This window comes from Suncus etruscus, chromosome 15, assembly GCF_024139225.1.
Source record: "Suncus etruscus isolate mSunEtr1 chromosome 15, mSunEtr1.pri.cur, whole genome shotgun sequence".
NCBI classification, from domain to species: Eukaryota; Metazoa; Chordata; class Mammalia; order Eulipotyphla; family Soricidae; genus Suncus; species Suncus etruscus.
Window position 1 is genome coordinate 45,254,058 of NC_064862.1, and position 6,000 is coordinate 45,260,057.

The window sequence follows — 6,000 nt, forward strand, 5'->3', positions numbered from 1 at the left end:
GCGTGTAAGGGGCTGGGGTCACACTGCTTGAAACAGCTGTGTGGCTTTTTTAATTAAAGGCTTTGTATTGTTGCAATTGCTGGCTAAGGAGGGGAGGGTGGTTGGTGGAACAGGGACGGAGCTGAGACTAGGGAAGTGAAGGGCTGTTTAGGATTTTGCACAGAGGGTGCAGCGGCAGAAGTAAAGATGAAGGGTCAGAAGAGGAAGGAAACTGAGAGACAGAGTCAGAGCGAGAGGGAGCCCAGGAACACTAGATTTCTGGCAAACATCATGAACAAACATTAAAAAATTACAAATATCTTTTTTGGTAACCTCTACATGTCTGGCTTTCAACTCAGACTGTATATATTTAATGAATTTAAGTTCAGTACTCAACGAAAACACCCATGGTAGCGTATCCTATGGGTGAAGCCCCAAAAGCCAATCAGGGGCGGCGATCAGAACGACTGAAAAAACTGCAGTTTAAATTTTTGATTAAGGCTAACTCGTTTCAACGCTTACCCTGATGAGGTATTTCCTGCGATTTATGAAACAGCTCCGGACTCGCCGACCTATAGTCGTTCGGAGTGTGGCGGTGGTCTTCGAGCCCAGCGTTGGGCGCCAAAATGCAGGGTCCAGAAGCCCCCCAGGGGGGCCCGGCCAGCAGGAATTTGCTGGGAAGGCTTCTCAGACGACCGCACTTCTATTTTGCTGAGTAGAAGCACAACCACACTGTAAGAAATTTAAGAGAGGTTAATAATAAATGGCCTAAGACAATATTTCACTGCTCAAAGGCGTTTATTGAAATACAACTCCTTCTTTTATAGTGAAGGAGAAGGGGGCAGTACAAAGGTGCTGTCAATCATACTTTTGGCGCGAAATGGACAGTGGGCTAGGGGGCTGGATGACCTTCAAGCTATGCTGAACGTGCTGTTTCAATGGAAACTTTTAGTGTCCTTCTAGCTGCATTCCTAATTGCTTGACTATCAGGAAATGGTGCAAGATGTGCTTGTCTCAGTGATCTTGAACAGACAATGTAGCATATACTTATTGAAAACAGCCTAATTCACTCCGGAATGTGGTCTTAAGGAATGAGGCCTAGTTTCTGATAACTGTACCAGGCAGTTTTTACTCTCCTCCGGGCTTAGAGCTAAATTATGTCCTGCAGCTGCACATTCTTTTCTCTTAGCTCAAAAATTTGCAGCAAGACTGCATATTGCTTTTAGGTGAAAAGCTGGGCTATGGCAGAAAGAACCGCAAAATGTCCTCAAACAAGTCAGTTCCCAACAATGAAGTGTTTTACCTATGTGTTGTTCTATATACCTTATGGTTTGGGATCTGATGCCAAGGTCTTTAAACCCTTTGGATTTGACCTTTGTGCATGGTGTTAGATGGAGATTTGAGTTTGCTTTTTTTGCATGTAGCTGATCAGTTGCCCAAACATCACTTGTTGAAGAGGCTTTCTTTGCTCCCTTTTGCCTTTATTGTTCCTTTATCAAAAATTGATTGTATGTCTGGGGAACATTCTCTGAATACTCAAGTCTATTCCACTGATCTAAGGGTCTGTCTTTATTTCAATACCATTCTGTTTTTAAAGTTCGGAAAAGTGATGCCTCCCATATTCCTTTTCCTAAATGTTGCTCTAGCTATTCATGGATGTTGATTGTTCCAAATGTATTCAGAGTGTTTGATCCACTTCTTTGAGGAATTTCATAGGTATACTTAGAGGAATTGCATTAAATATGTACAGTGTTTGGGTAGTATTTCCATTTTAATGATGATAATCCTCCCAATCACGAACAGGGTATGTGTCTCCATTTCCTTGTGTCCTCCTTTATTTCTTGAAGCAATGTTTTGTAGTTTTCTTTGCATAGATCCTTCAACTCTTAATTAGGTTGTCTCCGAGATATTTGAGTTTGTGTGACACTAATGTGAATGGGGTTATTTTTGTTTTGTTTTGTTTTTTTGTTTCTGTTTTTTGGGCCACACCCGGTAATGCTCAGGCATTACTCCTGGCTATGTACTCAGAAGTCACTCCTGGCTTGGGGGACCAAATGGGATGCCGGGGAATCGAACCGCGGTCCGTCCTAGGCTAGCTCTGGCAAGGCAGACACCTTACCTCTAGCACCACCATGCTGGGAATGGGGTTATTTTTAATGTTCATTTCTTCTTTATCATTATTTGTGTATAAGAAGGCCATTTAATTTTACATGTTAATTTTGTAGCCTGCCACTTTGCTATATAACTTTTATTGTTTCTAGATGCTTTTTGGTAGACTCTTAGAGTTTTCTAAATATAGTATCACGTCATCTGCGAATAGTCAGAGTTTGACTTCTTCCTTTCCTACATGGATGCCATTGATATATTTTTCTTGCCTAATTGTTATGGCAAGTATTTCCAGTACTATGTTAAATAGGAGTGATGAGAGGAAGGCAGCTTTGTCTTGTATCAGATTTTAGAGGAAAAGCTTTTATTTTATTTCCATTGAGTATAATAATTGCCATTGGCTTGTGGTAGATGGTCTGACTATATTGCGAAAAGTTTCCTTTCATCCCCATTTTGTTGAGTTTTTTTTATTATAAATGATGTCTTGACATTTTTTCATAGAATTAGATGCTTTTTTCTTCTTGATAAGTTTTAACAGTGCATTGTGTAAATGAGATATTAACCCTTTATTTGATCTTTAGTGGGTGAATAGTTTAATCCATTTTGATTTGATGCCATGTATTGTGTTAATTATAAGTCTGTGTTCACTTTTTTTTGCATCTGTTTACCTGTTTTCTCAACAGCACTTGTTGATAGCTTTCATTGATCCACTTTGTATTTCTTGCCACTTTATCAAAGATTAATTGATCATGTACCCAACGGTCAGTCTTAGGATAGTCAAGTCTATTTCACTGATCTCAAGCATACTTCCCAAAATCTTGCAGTAGCAGGATTCAAGTACTTGAGATTAACCACAACCTGAACTTGGCGATAGTTCAATGGTAGTTCTAGTCTAAAGTAACCTGACACTGGCTTCAGCTCCAACTCAGGAACAAATAAAAAATGAGAAATTGGGTGCAATTTATGAGCTTTCATAATATCTGGATGTCTACCAGAGTCCAATAGAGAGCCAAGATTTTCTTTTATGCTCTCTAAAAATATCTGACATTCACCAATTTCAGGAGTACATTAATCCTCTCAGCCAAGGGAATAGCCTTGTTCTTTTTTTTTTTTTTTTTAGCCTTGTTCTAAAAAATAAAATATAGTCTGAATACATTGAGGACCAAGAAACACTTGAAAAGGGGATTAAAACTAAAACCTAGTTTTGTAGGCATGAATACATTAGTGGAATATAAATATACATCTTTTCCAGCTGTTTGATTCCTGGAAAGATTTTGATTAACCCAAAGATCTTCATGAAATCACTAACAAAGTGAGTATCATTCTGAATCAGGTGCAAGAAAATACTAGTGCCATGAAGGACCCACCTAATCAATCCAGAAAAAAACTAAAGCAAGGCCTCATAAACTCTTGAGAGTGAATGCAATAATAAATCCTAGCCAATAAACCCAGAGTGCCTGTGAGGGGGAATATGTGATTATTTTTAGTACTTAGACAATGACAGGTCTCTGGTGGACATGGCCTAATATGACAGCAAACCTGAGAGGGTTATATCCACCAGCAACAAGACCAAGAGCCACAGGCTGGAGAATATATAAAGGGCCAAAGAAAACAACAAAAAAGAAATCAGATGTGAGTAAGTAAACAGGGACCCAAGTCAAGACAATCATTTCCAACATGAAATGAAAGAAATATATATATGAGCTTAGTCAGGAACCCTTTAGAATTTCTATGACTGCAATAAATCAAAACACTTTTGTAACTAAGGTGCTTAGATAAATTATATAATTCTAAAATGCTCTGAAGATGCCTATGCATGCTCATACTGGAGCCTGTGCAAGTTTTTCATGCGCTAAGGAAAATAGTGATCAAAAGACTGGACTCTTTCTCCTGAGTAACTCAAGAAAGCCTGAAGGCTCTAGCGATCCTCAACATCCAACCCATGGCTAGATGTTACATATCGGAAAAACAACTTAAGAAAATTCACATCAAATGTCAGAAAACAAACAACAGTTCTAAAACCAAACAGCTCCATCCCTTTATGTGCTACCACCTCCTGGAAAGGTCAAGTAGTTCCCTTTGTATTTTCCAACTTAAACAACCCTCTGCTCAACCTGTTATTCAGAAGGCCACAATCTCTGGCTTCATGTTGTTGTGATGCAGCTAATCCCACCTTGCCTGATTTTATCACTTCAACATAACCAAATGCTGTCAATTTATCCCAGTAAAATTCTGAATCTCTGACAGGTCATGCCAGAACAGCTCAGCCTATTTCAATTAGCCCATTTCTGAAAAGTCGGAAGAAACCTATTAGTCAGCCAATTTGTTAGTCTAAAACTTCGAGACCTACACAAATATCATCTTGCACTTCTCTCCAGTAGACACCTAGTCCCTCTCAATAATTAAAGCCCAGTTTCCACTCAAGACTTAGAGTCTGTTTCTACTCCAAGAGTTCTCATGAGTTTTCAAATAATTTCATGGAGAAAGCCCACTGTTGCCAAACCAATAATATCAGAGGTCATTATAAAAAAGCAGAGACCAGAGCATGAGGCAGGAGCATGAAAACACTGCCAAGTATAGCAATGTGGGGAAAGTGCAATTTTTCATTAAGAGAGAAAAAAATATGAACATTTATCAATACAAAAGCTATGCATTATGAATTGCTAGGATTGTTGGGGCTACCTTAGGTACCAGTAATTTTCTCAATAGACAAATAGATATACATTTATTTGTTCTGATATTTTTTGACACTTAAAATTGGATAGATTCATTAAAGCAAATACAGAATAAAAAATCCTGAATTTTAAGATGTTATTCTGTGAAGCTGCTATTTGGAGAAGGTGAGTGTTGAAAGGTGCACAAGACAGAAGAGGAAGTTATACAAGAGATAATTGAGAAAAGAATAAGATTTGAAGAAAAAGAAAGGAATTTGGTCCAGGGCTTGAAAGGCCAAAAAATGAGAAATCATATGTAACTAATGAAGAATGAGGGAAATGGTAAGGTGTGAAGCTTGGGGTAAAGAATAAAATTTGAGGGCCTGAGAGATAGCACGGAGGTAAGGTGTTTGCCTTGCATGCAAATGGATGGTGGTTCGAATCCCAGCATCCCATATGGTCCCCGAGCCTGCCAGGAGTGATTTCTGAGCATAAAGCCAGGAGTAACCCTGAGCACTGCCGGATGTGACCTCCCCCAAAGAAAAAGAAATAAAATTTGAATAGGTTGAAGAGGATATGAGTCTCGGTTGACCAGAAGAATTGTAAAAGTTCTTTTATGAAGGCTGTCTTTATGTCTCAACCATCTTTGGAACATAAGAGATATGAGATTCCTCTTCAAAAGGTTTGTTTCATCTTATTCATAAATAATTACAGCTGAGGAGCATGAGCACATATATATCACTGGGGAATGAAACTAACAGATGAGTGCTCAGGGCCAACTGTTAACATAGGTCAAGCCAAGATAACTCTGTGCACAGAGATCAGTGACTTCCACTTGTAGGGAGAGATCACCAGCCCCAATGACCAGGGTTTCCAGATATACCACTTCAATTAAGCTCCCAATAATACACAAAGCCAGTATCATGGTACCACTTTACTAATGAGGTTCTATGATGATATTTTCAAGCTCCCTAAGATGGTCAAATTGGGTTTCAGAGCACAACATCTGCTATTACTGATGGAAGGGTCCAAAGTTCTGGAGGCCCAAAGTTTTATATATTTTCTCACACATCTGGAGTCCACAAGGCCTAAAACATAACCCTTAATTGAATAAAGAAGAATCAATACAATAGAAAATGATGGGATAAGCTGAGCTGGAGATACTTGATTCGATATGCATACTAGGTCACCACTACATCAGCAGTTGGTACTCCTTAAGGCTAGGGGCATTTGTGGGAAGAGATGTCCCAAGATTTATGGG